At 44.4% G+C, this 16970-nt stretch overlaps 1 protein-coding gene across 3 annotated transcripts in view; it reads left to right on the top strand.

Moving 5' to 3' along the window:
* Positions 1-5043, top strand: part of C6H3orf18 (chromosome 6 C3orf18 homolog) — a 44457-nt gene extending 39414 nt beyond the window's left edge. Inside the window, exon 6 of one of the 3 annotated variants that reach the window (XM_056525151.1) lies at positions 5025-5043. The gene's annotated coding sequence lies outside the window, so the exon portion shown is untranslated. Of the gene's footprint in view, positions 1-1093; positions 1226-3386; positions 3406-5024 lie in introns of those variants that run through there. The other 2 variants (XM_056525152.1, XM_056525149.1) reach the window with 2 other exon arrangements.
* The last annotated feature ends 11927 nt before the right edge of the window (positions 5044-16970 follow it).

The following is a 16970-nucleotide window of genomic DNA, read 5'->3' as shown; positions in this document are numbered from 1 at the left end:
TATTCATTATATAAAAAGTGACCAAAAATACACTATTTTGGACTTTGTAATTTTTTTGGTGAGTACGCCATTGACCATACAGTTAAATTGATCATATATTTTTATAATTCGGACATTTCTGCACGCGGCGATACCACATATGTTTATTTTTACTTACATTTTTTTTTTTTTTTTTTAAGGGAAAAGGGGGGTGATTTTATTAGGGAAGGGGTTAAATGATCTTTCTTAACTTTTTTTTTTTTTCAACACTGCACACACTGCACACACTGATCTTTTTTACATTGATCAATCGTTTCTCATAGGAAACCATGGATCGATGATTCTGCTGCTTGACTGCTCATGCCTGGATCTCAAAGGGATTCTCTCCTTTTACCCCTCTACAAGAACATTCGAGTGTAAAAAATGAAGATTTTGAATTTTCTCCTTCACTTTGCGGCTATTCCTGTGAAACACCTAAAGGGTTAAATGGATATTCCAGGCCAAAACTTTTTTTTATATATCAACTGGCTCCGGAAAGTTAAACAGATTTGTAAATTACTTCTATAAAAAAAATCTTAATCCTTCCAATAGTTATTAGCTTCTGAAGTTGAGTTGTTGTTTTCTGTCTAACTGCTCTCTGATGACTCACATCCTGGGAGCTGTGCAGTTCCTATGGGGATATTTTCCCATCATGCACAGCTCCCGGGACGTGACATCATCATTGAGCAGTTAGACAGAAAATTTCAGAAGCTAATAACTATTGGAAGGATTAAGATTTTTTAATAGAAGTAATTTACAAATCTGTTTAACTTTCCGGAGCCAGTTGAGATATATATATATATATAAAGGTTTTGCCTGGAATAGCCCTTTAACAAACTTTCTGAATGTCATTTTGAATACTTTAAGGGGTGCAGTTTCTATAATGAAGTAATTTATGGGGTATTTCTCACAGAAAAGCCCCTCAAATCTACTTCAAACTTAACTGGTCTCTGGAAAATTCATGTTTTCAAAAAGTAAAAAGATGTCAACTTTATGATGCAAACATAAAGTGGACATATTGTATTTGTGAATCAATATATAATGTATTTGGAATGTCCATTTTCCTTACAAGCAGAAAGTTTCAAAGATGCTACATTTTCATGAAATTTGGGGATTTTTCACCAAGAAGGGATGCAAGCACCAACGAAAATGTACCAGGATGTTAAAGTAGAATATGTCACGAAAAAACAATGTCGGAATCAGAATAAAAGGTAAAAGCATCTCAGAGTTATTAATGCTTAAAGTGAGAGTGTTCCTTAAAGGGGTACTCTGGTGGAAAACTTTTTTTTATTTTTTTTTTATTTTTAATAAACTGGTGCTAGAAAGATTTGTAAATTACTGTTATTAAAAAAATCTTAATCCTTCCAATACTTATTAGCTGCTGAATACTACAGAGGAAATTCTTTTCTTTTTGGAACACAGTGCTCTCTGCTGACATCATGACCACAGTGCTCTCTGCTGAGATCTCTGTCCATTTTAGGAACTGACCAGAGCAGCATATGTTTGATATGGCGATTTTCTACTACTCTGGGCAGTTCTTAAAATGGACAGAGATGTCAGCAGAGAGCACTGTATTCCAAAAAGAAAATAATTTCCTTTGTAGTATTCATCAGCTAATAAGTACTGGAAGGATTAAGATTATTTAACAGAAGTAATTTACAAATCTTTTTAACTTTCTGGCACCAGTTGATTTAAAAAAAGGTTTCCACCGGAGTACCCCTTTTAAGGTGAAAATGGGCTGCGTCCCTCAGGGGTTAAGGAATGCAGCTCTGGAAAAGCTGCAGCAGACCTCATGAAGGTCAATGTAATCTGCTGTGTATTTTTCGCCAAGGAAATTACTCCAAAGTTTAAACCTGCAGCAGGAAACTTGCAGGTAGCCTGCCTATGTGAATGGAGCCTTATACAGGATGCAACAGGATACCTAAAGTTATGTACGGTGTGACACTGTTCTATAAGCAGGATTAGAGATGAGCGAACTTACAGTAAATTCGATTCGTCACGAACTTCTCGGCTCGGCAGTTGATGACTTATCCTGCCTAAATTAGTTCCGCTTTCAGGTGCTCCCGTGGGCTGGAAAAGGTGGATACAGTCCTAGGAGACTCTTTCCTAGGACTGTATCCACCTTTTCCAGCCCACCGGAGCACCTGAAAGCTGAACTAATTTATGCAGGATAAGTCATCAACTGCCGAGCCGAGAAGTTCGTGACGAATCGAATTTACTGTAAATTCGCTCATCTCTATTCAGGATGTAACTCAAGATCAGTACAGGAAAAGTAAACTAATGTGTGTACACAGCAATTTCAGCAGGAGAATTGTGAGTGCAGCTCTGGAGTATAATACAACATGTATTTGGAATCAGTACAAAATAAACAATGGAATGTACACAAAGACTCCACCAGCAGAATTGTGAGTGCAGCTCTGGAGTATAATACAAAACGTACTCTGAATCAGTACAGAATAAACAAATTTTTTTTTTGTGAAAGCAGCGACGCCTCCAGGGCTGCTCAATACTATCCTGCGACATAGTTGTCTCTGAGGGACCTTCACCCTCCAATGGGCCAGCATTGGACATGGCCACACAGGTTCAGGAAAGGTAAGCACTAAAGCAGTGGTCTCCAACCTGCGGACCTCCAGATGTTGCAAAACTACAACTCCCAGCATGCCCGGACAGCCAACGGCTGTCCGGGCATGCTGGGAATTGTAGTTTTGCAACATCTGGAGGTCCGCAGGTTGAAGACCACTGCACTAAAGTAACCAAAAAAAAACTACCCAAGTTGAAAATAAAATCCATTTCACATGGTGGCTATAAACCCCACAAAAGAAAATAACTCATGTCACTTGCTGATATACTGCAGGAGGGACTCCGAAATGGCTGCTCTACAGGGTAAAATACGCATCCTCTGTGGCGGTAAGTTCTGTGTAAAAGGCGCTGTGAACAGCTGATTTCAACATTTGCGCCAAAATTACTAACAACTTGCACCAAATGATAAATTTGGTGCATGTCCACGAAAACCAAAGTGAAAAAAAAAGGGTCAAAAGAAACTGTCAACAGGCAAAATTGATAAATACCCCCCAAAGACTCCACCAGCAGAATAGCGAGTGCAGCTCTGGAGTATAATAAAAAATGTTACGCGGAATCAGTACAGAATAAGTATTTGTATATATCCCGCACCAGTTTAATGTGGGGCGCTTCTGTTTATGGATTGATTTTGGGCTGAGAACTAACAGTAGTAATGACTGGGGAGGGGGTGGCTGTTATTTTTGTCTGCTGTCATTACCTCCTAATGGCTGATCAGCACCTGATATTATTAACAGCAGAAATAGCAGCTTAGACTAGCAGGAAAGTTACACTTCATTTTTTTTTTTTAGATTTAATCCTATTGCATCGGTGGAGCTGCCGGAGTGAGACGAGCCATAAATCCTATTGCTTATTTTTCATTTGCGTGTGTTAATTGCCTGCATGCTGTGCAATATTGCTAAAGTGCTGCTGAGAGAAGGCAGCCATGAAGCAGACGGACCGCGACAGCGCCCAAGGTGCTCACTCTGTGCATTGCTAACCAGAGGCTCGTACAGAAAACATTCCTTCTATCACAATTGTCCCAACCCCACCTAACTGTCTGCAGCACATCAAGTGGGGACTATCTACTGTATGTCTGTCTGTCCATCCATACAATATCTATTGATGTAGTCTATTACATTCCTCACAGAGCCTCCAAAAAGGGTCTTTAATATTCAATGAACGTATTGACCATCTGAAGATTATTAAAAAATAAAATTTACCGTCGTAGCTGATAGACAACAAAATACTCACATCATCAATCAACGAATACACGATTCTTATTTACAGGACACATGTGACTTTTAGTGGTTCATTTTAATGATACACTCCTGGCACCCAATGAGATTGCAGCTTTGCTTGGGCTCCCTATGCGATTGGATAAATGTCTGTAGTTTTTTGTGCGCGAGGTCTAGACGGCCGCTGTCTGTATGTGGTAATTGTTACTGATTACAGGAGAGATTGTGGACGGCGCTAATGGAGATTTCCTGTCATAAAAACATCAATTATAACAATGTGTCATCTGCAGCTACAATAACCACCTCATTTACATATGCAAAAAAGTTACTGCTGCCTTTCACTCTGATGAGCAGATTCAGAAAATGAGGTGTCAAGGCCGAAATAGAGACATGGGCTTCAGGAAGGGGGTGGGGGGGGGGGGGGGAACTAGATTCTGGCATCTGATCCTGATTCTGCACAGGCCATAAATCTGTATATTTATCATTAGTTTCTCCAAAAGCTTCTGAAAACCTGAAGCAGCCTACAATCCCACGGTTCCTGGTGCCTGAGCAGAATGTCACAACTTAAAGGGGTACTCCGGTGAAAAACTTATTTTTTTAAATCAATTGGTGCCAGAAAGTTAAACAGATTTGTAAATTACTTCAATTAAAAAAATCTTAACCCTTCCTGTACTTATTAGCTGCTGAATACTACAGTGGAAATTCTTTTCTGTTTAAAACACAAAGCTGTCTGCTTACATCATGACCACAATGCTCTCTGCTGACATCTCTGTCCATTTTAGGAACTGTCCAGGGTAAAAGGAAATCCCCATAGAAAACATATGATGTTCTGGACAGTTCATAAAATGGACAGAGATGTCAGCAGAGAGCACTGTGCTCGTGATGTCAGCAGACAGTTCTGTGTTTCAAAAAGAAAAGAATTTTCGCTGTAGTATTCAGCAGCTAATAAGTACAGGAAGGATTAAGATTTTTTAATAGAAGTCATTTACAAATCTGTTTAACTTTCTGGCACCAGTTGATTTAAAAAAAAAAAAGTTTTTCACCGAAGTACCCCTTTAAGTGAAGACTGACAAACATTTGTGTGGACCAGTAGGAGATAGGGGTAATTGAATTAATGCTGCATTACAGTTCAATTGACATAGCATTCAGGGTCTGTGGAAAGCTGGGTAACAGGCAACTTTATTTTTTATGTTTTTGGGATACATTCATTAGGCTCTGGACTGCTAGGAGAACCATCTCTAGAAGATACCTTGTGACTCTCAGGTTAGTGTATTTGCATTCATTGCTAAAGCCATTTTTTGGGATTCTCCCCAGAGACGTGTCTGGTGATCATTGATCGTACGTGAATGGAATGAGTATTTAAGATGAAGATGATTTCACAACTGTTCCGAGTAATGTTCCAGATGGAAATGTTACAGCTCCTGTTCTGTTCTGCTACAGGAATTATATCACCAATTACAGTTCTGCTTTATGTATGCAACAAGCTCCCTGCCACGTCATGCTGCACTCCAGGAGACATAAAGATTATATCACTGGTACTAAGGAGCAGCACATTTCAAATGCTTCCTATCTGTTCACTAGGGCTCAGTGGGGAAGTCACTGAGTATTTCACTAGTGAGCAGCAGTGATATCACTGAGATTGCAACCAATCCATTCCCTTCACAGCCTATGATATCATCAATGCAGCCTATTCAGTCACTGGAGAGCAGCAGTGACATCACAAATAATGCAGCCTGTTTATTCATATAAGAGTAATGGGGGCATTGCTATGTATGCCACCTATCCATTCACTAGAATGCAAAAGTGATATCACTGATAATACAGCCTATCCATTCACTAGAGATCAGCTGTAACATCACTGAGAATACAGCCTATCCATTCACTAGAGATCAGCTGTGACATCACTGAGAATACATCCTATCCATTCACTAGAGATCAGCAGTAACATCACTGAGAATACATCCTATCCATTCACTAGAGATCAGCAGTGATATCACTGAGAATACAGCCTATCCATTCACTAGAGATCAGCAGTAACATCACTGAGAATACATCCTATCCATTCACTAGAGATCAGCAGTGATATCACTGAGAATACATCCTATCCATTCACTAGAGATCAGCAGTGACATCACTGAGAATACAGCCTATCCATTCACTAGAGATCAGCAGTGACATCACTGAGAATACATCTTATCCATTCATAGAGATCAGCAGTGACATCACTGAGAATACAGCCTATCCATTCACTAGAGATCAGCAGTGTCATCACTGAGAATACATCCTATCCATTCACTAGAGATCAGCAGTGACGTCACTGAGAATACATCCTATCCATTCACTAGAGATCAGCAGTGACATCACTGAGAACACATCCTATCCATTCACTAGAGATCAGCAGTGACATCACTGAGAATACATCCTATCCATTCACTAGAGATCAGCAGTGACATCACTGAGAATACAGCCTATCCATTCATAGAGATCAGCAGTGACATCACTGAGAATACAGCCTATCCATTCATAGAGATCAGTAGTGACATCACTGAGAATACAGCCTATCCATTCACTAGAGATCAGTAGTGACATCACTGAGAATAAAGCTTATCCATTCACTAGAGATCAGTAGTGACATCACTGAGAATACATCCTATCCATTCACTAGAGATCAGCAGTGACATCACTGAGAATACATCCTATCCATTCACTAGAAATCAGTAGTGACATCACTGAGAATAAAGCCTATCCATTCACTAGAGATCAGCAGTGACATCACTGAGAATACATCCTATCCATTCACTAGAGATCAGCAGTGACATCACTGAGAATACATCCTATCCATTCACTAGAAATCAGTAGTGACATCACTGAGAATAAAGCCTATCCATTCACTAGAAATCAGTAGTGACATCACTGAGAATACAACCTATCCATTCACTAGAGATCAGCAGTGATATCACTGAGAATACATCCTATCCATTCACTAGAGATCAGCAGTGACATCACTGAGAATACATCATATCCATTCACTAGAGATCAGCAGTGACATCACTGAGAATACATCCTATCCATTCACTAGAGATCAGCAGTGACATCACTGAGAATACATCCTATCCATTCACTAGAGATCAGCAGTGACATCACTGAGAATACAGCCTATCCATTCACTAGAGATCAGCAGTGACATCACTGAGAATACATCCTATCCATTCAGTAGAGATCAGCAGTGACATCACTGAGAATACATCCTATCCATTCACTAGAGATCAATAGTGACATCACTGAGAATACAGCCTATCATTTCACTAGATATCAGTAGAGACATCACTGAGAATACATCCTATCCATTCACTAGAGATCAGCAGTGACATCACTGAGACTACATCCTATCCATTCACTAGAGATCAGCAGTGACATCACTGAGAATACATCCTATCCATTCACTAGAGACCAGCAGTGACATCACTGAGAATACATCCTATCCATTCACTAGAGATCAGTAGTGACATCACTGAGAATACATCCTATCCATTCACTAGAGACCAGCAGTGACATCACTGAGACTACATCCTATCTATTCACTAGAGATCAGCAGTGACATCACTGAGAATACATCCTATCTATTCACTAGAGATCAGTAGTGACATCACTGAGAATACATCCTATCCATTCACTAGAGACCAGCAGTGACATCACTGAGACTACATCCTATCTATTCACTAGAGATCAGCAGTGACATCACTGAGAATAGATCGTATCCATTCACTAGAGATCAGCAGTGACATCACTGAGAATACATCCTATCCATTCACTAGAGAACAGCAGTAACATCACTGAGACTTCATCCTATCTATTCACTAGAGATCAACAGTGACATCACTGAGAATACTGCCTATCCATTCACTAGAGATCAGTAGTGACATCACTGAGAATACATCCTATCTATTCACTAGAGATCAGCAGTGACATCACTGAGAATACATCCTATCCATTCACTAGAGAACAGCAGTGACATCACTGAAAATACATCCTATCCATTCACTAGAGATCAGCAGTGACATCACTGAGAATACAGCCTATCCATTCACTAGAGATCAGCAGTGACATCACTGAGAATACAGCCTATCCATTCACATTCACTAGAGATCAGCAGTGACATCACTGAGAATACATCCTATCCATTCACTAGAGACCAGCAGTGACATCACTGAGAATACATCCTATCCATTCACTAGAGATCAGCAGTGACATCACTGAGAATACATCCTATCCATTCACTAGAGATCAGCAGTGACATCACTGAGAATACATCCTAACCATTCACTAGAGATCAACAGTGACATCACTGAGAATACATCCTATCCATTCACTAGAGATCAGCAGTGACATCACTGAGAATACATGCTATCTGTTCACTAGAGATCAGCAGTGACATCACTGAGAATACATCATATCCATTCACTAGAGATCAGCAGTGACATCACTGAGAATACAGCCTATCCATTCACTAGAAATCAGCAGTGACATCACTGAGAATAAAGCCTATCCATTCACTAGAGATCAGCAGTGACATCACTGAGAATACATCCTATCCATTCACTAGAGATCAGCAGTGACATCACTGAGAATACATCCTATCCATTCACTAGAAATCAGTAGTGACATCACTGAGAATAAAGCCTATCCATTCACTAGAAATCAGTAGTGACATCACTGAGAATACAACCTATCCATTCACTAGAGATCAGCAGTGATATCACTGAGAATACATCCTATCCATTCACTAGAGATCAGCAGTGACATCACTGAGAATACATCCTATCCATTCACTAGAGATCAGCAGTGACATCACTGAGAATACATCCTATCCATTCACTAGAGATCAGCAGTGACATCACTGAGAATACATCCTATCCATTCACTAGAGATCAGCAGTGACATCACGGAGAATACATCCTATCCATTCACTAGAGATCAGCAGTGACATCACTGAGAATACAGCCTATCCATTCACTAGAGATCAGCAGTGACATCACTGAGAATAGATCCTATCCATTCACTAGAGATCAGCAGTGACATCACTGAGAATACATCCTATCCATTCACTAGAGATCAGCAGTGACATCACTGAGAATACAGCCTATCCATTCACTAGAGATCAGCAGTGACATCACTGAGAATACATCCTATCCATTCACTAGAGATCAGCAGTGACATCACTGAGAATACATCCTATCCATTCACTAGAGATCAGCAGTGACATCACTGAGAATACAGCCTATCCATTCACTAGAGATCAGCAGTGACATCACTGAGAATACATCCTGTCCATTCACTAGAGATCAGCAGTGACATCACTGAGAATACAGCCTATCCATTCACTAGAGATCAGCAGTGACATCACTGAGAATACATCCTATCCATTCACTAGAGACCAGCAGTGACATCACTGAGACTACATCCTATCTATTCACTAGAGATCAGCAGTGACATCACTGAGAATACAGCCTATCCATTCACTAGAGATCAGCAGTGACATCACTGAGAATAGATCCTATCCATTCACTAGAGATCAGCAGTGACATCACTGAGAATACATCCTATCCATTCACTAGAGATCAGTAGTGACATCACTGAGAATACATCCTATCCATTCACTAGAGATCAGCAGTGACATCACTGAGAATACAGCCTATCCATTCACTAGAGATCAGCAGTGACATCACTGAGAATACATCCTATCCATTCACTAGAGACCAGCAGTGACATCACTGAGAATAGATCCTATCCATTCACTAGAGATCAGCAGTGACATCACTGAGAATACATCCTATCCATTCACTAGAGATCAGCAGTGACATCACTGAGAATACAGCCTATCCATTCACTAGAGATCAGCAGTGACATCACTGAGAATACATCCTGTCCATTCACTAGAGATCAGCAGTGACATCACTGAGAATACAGCCTATCCATTCACTAGAGATCAGCAGTGACATCACTGAGAATACATCCTATCCATTCACTAGAGACCAGCAGTGACATCACTGAGACTACATCCTATCTATTCACTAGAGACCAGCAGTGACATCACTGAGAATACAGCCTATCCATTCACTAGAGATCAGCAGTGACATCACTGAGAATAGATCCTATCCATTCACTAGAGATCAGCAGTGACATCACTGAGAATACATCCTATCCATTCACTAGAGATCAGTAGTGACATCACTGAGAATACATCCTATCCATTCACTAGAGATCAGCAGTGACATCACTGAGAATACAGCCTATCCATTCACTAGAGATCAGCAGTGACATCACTGAGAATACAGCCTATCCATTCACTAGAGATCAGCAGTGACATCACTGAGAATACAGCCTATCCATTCACTAGAGATCAGCAGTGACATCACTGAGAATACAGCCTATCCATTCACTAGAGATCAGCAGTGACATCACTGAGAATACATCCTATCCATTCACTAGAGATCAGCAGTGACATCACTGAGAATACATCCTATCCATTCACTAGAGACCAGCAGTGACATCACTGAGAATAGATCCTATCCATTCACTAGAGATCAGCAGTGACATCACTGAGAATACATCCTATCCATTCACTAGAGATCAGTAGTGACATCACTGAGAATACATCCTATCCATTCACTAGAGATCAGCAGTGACATCACTGAGAATACAGCCTATCCATTCACTAGAGATCAGCAGTGACATCACTGAGAACACAGCCTATACATTCACTAGAGATCAGCAGTGACATCACTGAGAATACAGCCTATCCATTCACTAGAGATCAGCAGTGACATCACTGAGAATACAGACTATCCATTCACTAGAGATCAGCAGTGACATCACTGAGAATACAGCCTATCCATTCACTAGAGAGCAGCAGTGACATCACTGAGAATACATCCTATCCATTCACTAGAGATCAGTAGTGACATCACTGAGAATACATTCCATCCATTCACTAGAGACCAGCAGTGACATCACTGAGAATACATCCTATCCATCTATGAGAATTCCTTGAAATGCAGCCTATCCATTCATTACACAGCTGGCTTGGATTTGGGGTGCATTAGATGAATATTGCTAGACCTTGTAGGAGAATTCCTGCCCCAGTGTTCCATGGCTTCACTTCTCTTCAGGTTTGTGATTGTAATAAATCCATAGTTTGCTTTGTATTAATCTTATCCACCCCCCTCCCCCCACCACCAGGGGAAGGGTCACTCCTCTAGGACATACTCCCACAATGCTTCACTCCTCCAAATATTTGGGGACAGAGATGCTGCTTGGTGTCTGGAAGGACGTGATTTAAAAACAAGACCAGGACGCCGTTAAGAGGCAATTTTATTCTCTATTAACCCAAATCAATGGAAGGTTCCTATAAACCATTAGCCTGAGAGGGCAGCAGCTCCGGGGTTAGATAAAGATGTCTGCCTGGTTATTAACAGTGACAGCTATGGGAAGGAGAGAGTTTAGGGGGAGCGGGAGGAAGAGTGATGGAAGCTGCAAGGAGCTGCAAGCAGGTTTATAAAGTTTTATCTCTCCTACATCTGTGAAAGTAAAAAAAAAAGATCTAGATGGAAAGAGACATGGTAAATATACAAATATATTGGGGGATTCATCAAGACATTTAAAAAGCTTTTTAAACGGCTTTTATCTCTATGTTTGTTGCTCAAAATGTTGCACAATGGGTCCAAACGACTTTTTGTGTGACAATTGCTTTTAAAATGTTTCCATGATTTTTACCCATTTAGAGCACTTTGTGCAGTGGTCACTGATTTATTAAGTGCGAATGTTGCAAAATTGAAAGAGCTTCATTCATCATTCAGTTGTCATTACAAGTCATACAGTAAATTACAATCACACAAGACATGACAGTACAATATACAGCGCAGGTTCCCTAAGCTATACACCGTACCACATGCTACACTAACACTCCGCTCCATCACTCGATATTGAAGAAACAAAGTCGAAAAACAACAACATATTACATTCTGTGATCAGGGAGCGGTGTGGGGTCACAAAATTGTCATAAAATTGTCGCACGATCCCAGAAATAGACAGTTTCTCAGGTCAGTTCAGCCTTGCCCTACATTTTCTGTGTGACTTTTGAGTCGCACAAAATCTGCTTAAGAAGAACTTTTTTAAGAAGTTGCATCAGCGAAATTTATCAAAATTTGTGCGCTGTTTCATAAATTTGGCGCATGTCTGCAACTATCGCCACAGCTTTTGTGCTCTAAAACAGTTAAGAATTCACACCACTCTGTAAATGCCCCCCATAGAGTGAATAATGCATCGTCATCAGAGTTGTATACTAAAGTATAAGGGGGATATATAGTGCCTCACAATACCATTCTCCCAACTTTTTTGATGGCAAAAAAGTTTTATTTGTACATATATTTCTATATGCCTAAATGCTTTTTACTTTAAATATTATCACACAATTCATCTGAATTTAACAATTTTTAAAGGAAAACTGTCAATAAACACCCCCACACTAACCAGAGGTACTGGCTGAGGGGTCGCTGATCAATATGCTGCCTACCATGCCCGGATCCGTCCAGCCATTCGCCCTTTATCTTCATTTTTCAATATATGCAAATCATCTTCTAACTAGCACGGGCGGGGTTACTGCCTTCATCTGGCACTGTGACGTCAGCGCCGTTTGTATGCAGCACCGCCCGGCATATTCATATTCATGCCCTCCCTCCGCATCTCCCTCTCCTCCCCGCTCTGTATGTGTCTCCACTGCTGTCACGATGCCGGCTGGCAGAAGGTGGATCCTCTGTGGAGAGAGAGAGGGATTGGCGTGGACCGTGCTAGTGGACCGGTTCTAAGTCACTACTGGTGTTCACCAGAGCCCGCCGCAAAGCGGGATGGTCTTGCTGCGGCGGTAGTGACCAGGTCGTATCCACTAGCAACGGCTCAACCTCTCTGACTGCTGAAGATAGGCGCGGTACAAGGGAGTAGACAGAAGCAAGGTCGGACGTAGCAGAAGGTCGGGGCAGGCAGCAAGGATCGTAGTCAGGGGCAACGGCAGGAGGTCTGGAACACAGGCTAGGAACACACAAGGAAACGCTTTCACTGGCACAATGGCAACAAGATCCGGCGATGGAGTGCAGGGGAAGTGAGGTATACATAGGGAGTGCACAGGTGAACACACTGATTAGAACCACTGCGCCAATCAGCGGCGCAGTGGCCCTTTAAATCGCACAGACCCGGCGCGCGCGCGCCCTAGGGAGCGGGGCCGCGCGCGCCGGGACAGGACCGACGGAGAGCGAGTCAGGTACGGGAGCCGGGGTGCGCATCGCGATCGGGCGCCACCCGCATCGCGAATCGCATCCCGGCTGGAGGCAGGATCGCAGCGCACCGGGTCAGTGGATCTGACCGGAGCGCTGCAATAGCGAGAGTGTAGCGAGCGCTCCGGGGAGGAGCGGGGACCCGGAGCGCTCGGCGTAACAACTGCTCATGTGCCGGCTTCCTGTGTAGTCACTCCAATCCCCTTTTTCAAAGGGATAATCCCCTCTGGGGAATAATACCCTCAGCTGAGGACCCACCTAAAAATTAACTTTTATTGTAACTATTGAAAAAGTTTTTCAAACAATACAACACATGTAAAGGTTACAATTATCAGATTGTGCAGTGAGACGAGTTAGGAGATATTTCTTTTTTTTTTAAAGGGGTACTCCGCCCCTAGACATCTCATCCCCTATCCAAAGGATAGGGGATAAGATGTCAGATCGCTGTGGTGCCACTGCTGGGGATCCCCGCTGCGGCACTGCGCTATCATTAGAGCACAGAGCGAGTTCGCTCTGTGCGTAATGACGGGCGATACAGGGGACGGAGCTGTGTGACGTCATGGCTCCGCCCCTCGTGACATCACGGCCCATCCCCTTAATGCAAGTCTATGGCAGGGGGCGTGACGACTGCCGTGCCCCCTCCCATAGACTTGTATTGAAAGGGGCAGGCCGTGACGTCAGGAGGGGCGGAGCCGTGACGTAACGATGCTCCGGCCCCTGTATTGCGCGTCATTACGTGCAGAGCGAACTCGCTCTGTGCTGTAATTATAGCGCAATGCCGCAGCGGGGATCCCGGGGCTCCCCAGCAGCGGCACCACGGCGATCTGACATCTTATCCCCTATCCTTTGGATAGGGGATAAGATGTCTAGGGGCGGAGTACCCCTTTAAGAGCCGAGGAACGTGCTCTCGAATCACCCAAAGCACAAGAAAAAGTGCAAACGTGTTACACTAAAAAAAAGTGCACAAAGGATGCGGTCTATCGCAAGCACTCCTCCGGTAAGAGAGAGGCCCCCAAAAAACCTTACCCTTCGCCTCCGGACCAAAAGGTACCTGCGAGGTTCCAGGTTCAATGTCCCTTTTCGCCGAAGCTACTAAAGGGACCACAAATGCTCCTGGCATCCCCCTTGGCGTTAGTCAAGGTATCTGCCCGCAGAGCCGATAACGGTTGGTAACCTGCCAAAGCAGGAGTACCCGGGGTGTTTGCAGGGAGGTGCAGAACCTAATGGCCACACACACCTCCCCTAGACCGCCAGGAGGGACAACCAATAGGGCTACTGCATCCTGACAAATCCTGTGGACACACAACACGCAAAAAGTGACAGAGTGAGACAAAAAGAAATAAATAAGTGAATGTGTGTGTTACGCCGAGCGCTCCGGGTCCCCGCTCCTCCCCGGAGCGCTCGCTACACTCTCGCTCCCGCAGCGCCCCGGTCAGATCCACTGACCGGGTGCGCTGCGATACCGCCTCCAGCCGGGATGCGATTCGCGATGCGGGTGGCGCCCGCTCGCGATGCGCACCCCGGCTCCCGTACCTGACTCGCTCTCCGTCGGTCCTGTCCCGGCGCGCGCGGCCCCGCTCCCTAGGGCGCGCGCGCGCCGGGTCTCTGCGATTTAAAGGGCCACTGCGCCGCTGATTGGCGCAGTGGTTCTAATCAGTGTGTTCACCTGTGCACTCCCTATGTATACCTCACTTCCCCTGCACTCCCTCGCCGGATCTTGTTGCCATTGTGCCAGTGAAAGCGTTCCTTGTGTGTTCCTAGCCTGTGTTCCAGACCTCCTGCCGTTGCCCCTGACTACGATCCTTGCTGCCTGCCCCGACCTTCTGCTACGTCCGACCTTGCTTCTGTCTACTCCCTTGTACCGCGCCTATCTTCAGCAGTCAGAGAGGTTGAGCCGTTGCTAGTGGATACGACCTGGTCACTACCGCCGCAGCAAGACCATCCCGCTTTGCGGCGGGCTCTGGTGAACACCAGTAGTGACTTAGAACCGGTCCACTAGCACGGTCCACGCCAATCCCTCTCTGGCACAGAGGATCCACCTCCTGACAGCCGGCATCGTGACAGTAGATCCGGCCATGGATCCCGCTGAAGTTCCTCTGCCAGTTGTCGCCGACCTCACCACGGTGGTCGCCCAGCAGTCACAACAGATAGCGCAACAAGGCCACCAGCTGTCTCAACTGACCGTGATGCTACAGCAGCTACTACCACAGCTTCAGCAATCATCTCCTCCGCCAGCTCCTGCACCTTCTCCGCAGCGAGTGGCCGCCTCAGGCCTACGACTATCCTTGCCGGATAAATTTGATGGGGACTCTAAGTTTTGCCGTGGCTTTCTTTCACAATGTTCCCTGCACTTGGAGATGATGTCGGACCAGTTTCCTACTGAAAGGTCTAAGGTGGCTTTCGTAGTCAGCCTTCTGTCTGGAAAAGCTCTGTCATGGGCCACACCGCTCTGGGACCGCAATGACCCCGTCACTGCCTCTGTACACTCCTTCTTCTCGGAAATTCGAAGTGTCTTTGAGGAACCTGCCCGAGCCTCTTCTGCTGAGACTGCCCTGCTGAACCTGGTCCAGGGTAATTCTTCCGTTGGCGAGTACGCCGTGCAATTCCGTACTCTTGCTTCAGAACTATCCTGGAATAATGAGGCCCTCTGCGCGACCTTTAAAAAAGGCCTATCCAGCAACATTAAAGATGTTCTGGCCGCACGAGAAATTCCTGCTAACTGAACTCATTCATCTAGCCACTCGCATTGACATGCGTTTTTCCGAAAGGCGTCAGGAGCTCCGCCAGGATATGGACTTTGTTTGCACGAGGCGTTTTTTCTCCCCGGCTCCTCTCTCCTCTGGTCCTCTGCAATCCGTTCCTGTGCCTCCCGCCGTGGAGGCTATGCAAGTTGACCGGTCTCGCCTGACACCTCAAGAGAGGACACGACGCCGCATGGAGAATCTCTGCCTGTACTGTGCCGGTACCGAACACTTCCTGAAGGATTGTCCTATCCGTCCTCCCCGCCTGGAAAGACGTACGCTGACTCCGCACAAAGGTGAAACAGTCCTTGATGTCAACTCTGCTTCTCCACGTCTTACTGTGCCTGTGCGGATATCTGCCTCTACCTTCTCCTTCTCCACTAAGGCCTTCTTGGATTCCGGATCTGCAGGAAACTTTATTTTGGCCTCTCTCATCAACAGGTTCAACATCCCAGTGACCAGTCTCGCCAGACCTCTCTACATCAATTGCGTTAACAATGAAAGATTGGACTGTGCCGTGCGTTACCGCACGGAACCCCTCCTAATGTGCATCGGACCTCATCACGAAAAAATTGAGTTTTTGGTCCTCTCCAATTGCACTTCCGAAATTCTCCTTGGACTACCCTGGCTTCAACACCATTCCCCAACCCTGGATTGGTCCACAGGGGAGATCAAGAGTTGGGGTACCTCTTGTTTCAAGGACTGCCTTAAACCGGTTACCAGTACTCCCTGCCATGACCCTGTGGTTCCCCCTGTAACCGGTCTCCCTAAGGCCTATATGGACTTTGCTGATGTGTTTTGCAAAAAACAAGCTGAGACTCTTCCTCCTCACAGGCCTTATGACTGTCCTATTGACCTCCTCCCGGGCACTACTCCACCCCGTGGCAGAATTTATCCTCTGTCCGCCCCAGAGACTCTTGCTATGTCTGAGTACATCCAGGAAAATTTAAAAAAAGGCTTTATCCGCAAATCCTCCTCTCCTGCCGGAGCTGGATTTTTCTTTGTGTCCAAAAAAGATGGCTCCCTACGTCCTTGCATTGACTACCGCGGTCTTAATAAAATCACGGTAAAGAACCGCTACCCTCTACCTC

The sequence above is a fragment of the Hyla sarda genome, chromosome 6 (genome assembly GCF_029499605.1).
Source record: "Hyla sarda isolate aHylSar1 chromosome 6, aHylSar1.hap1, whole genome shotgun sequence".
NCBI classification, from domain to species: Eukaryota; Metazoa; Chordata; class Amphibia; order Anura; family Hylidae; genus Hyla; species Hyla sarda.
Note: the sequence above shows the minus strand (reverse complement) of the source record. Positions and strands in the feature narration are given on the sequence as shown.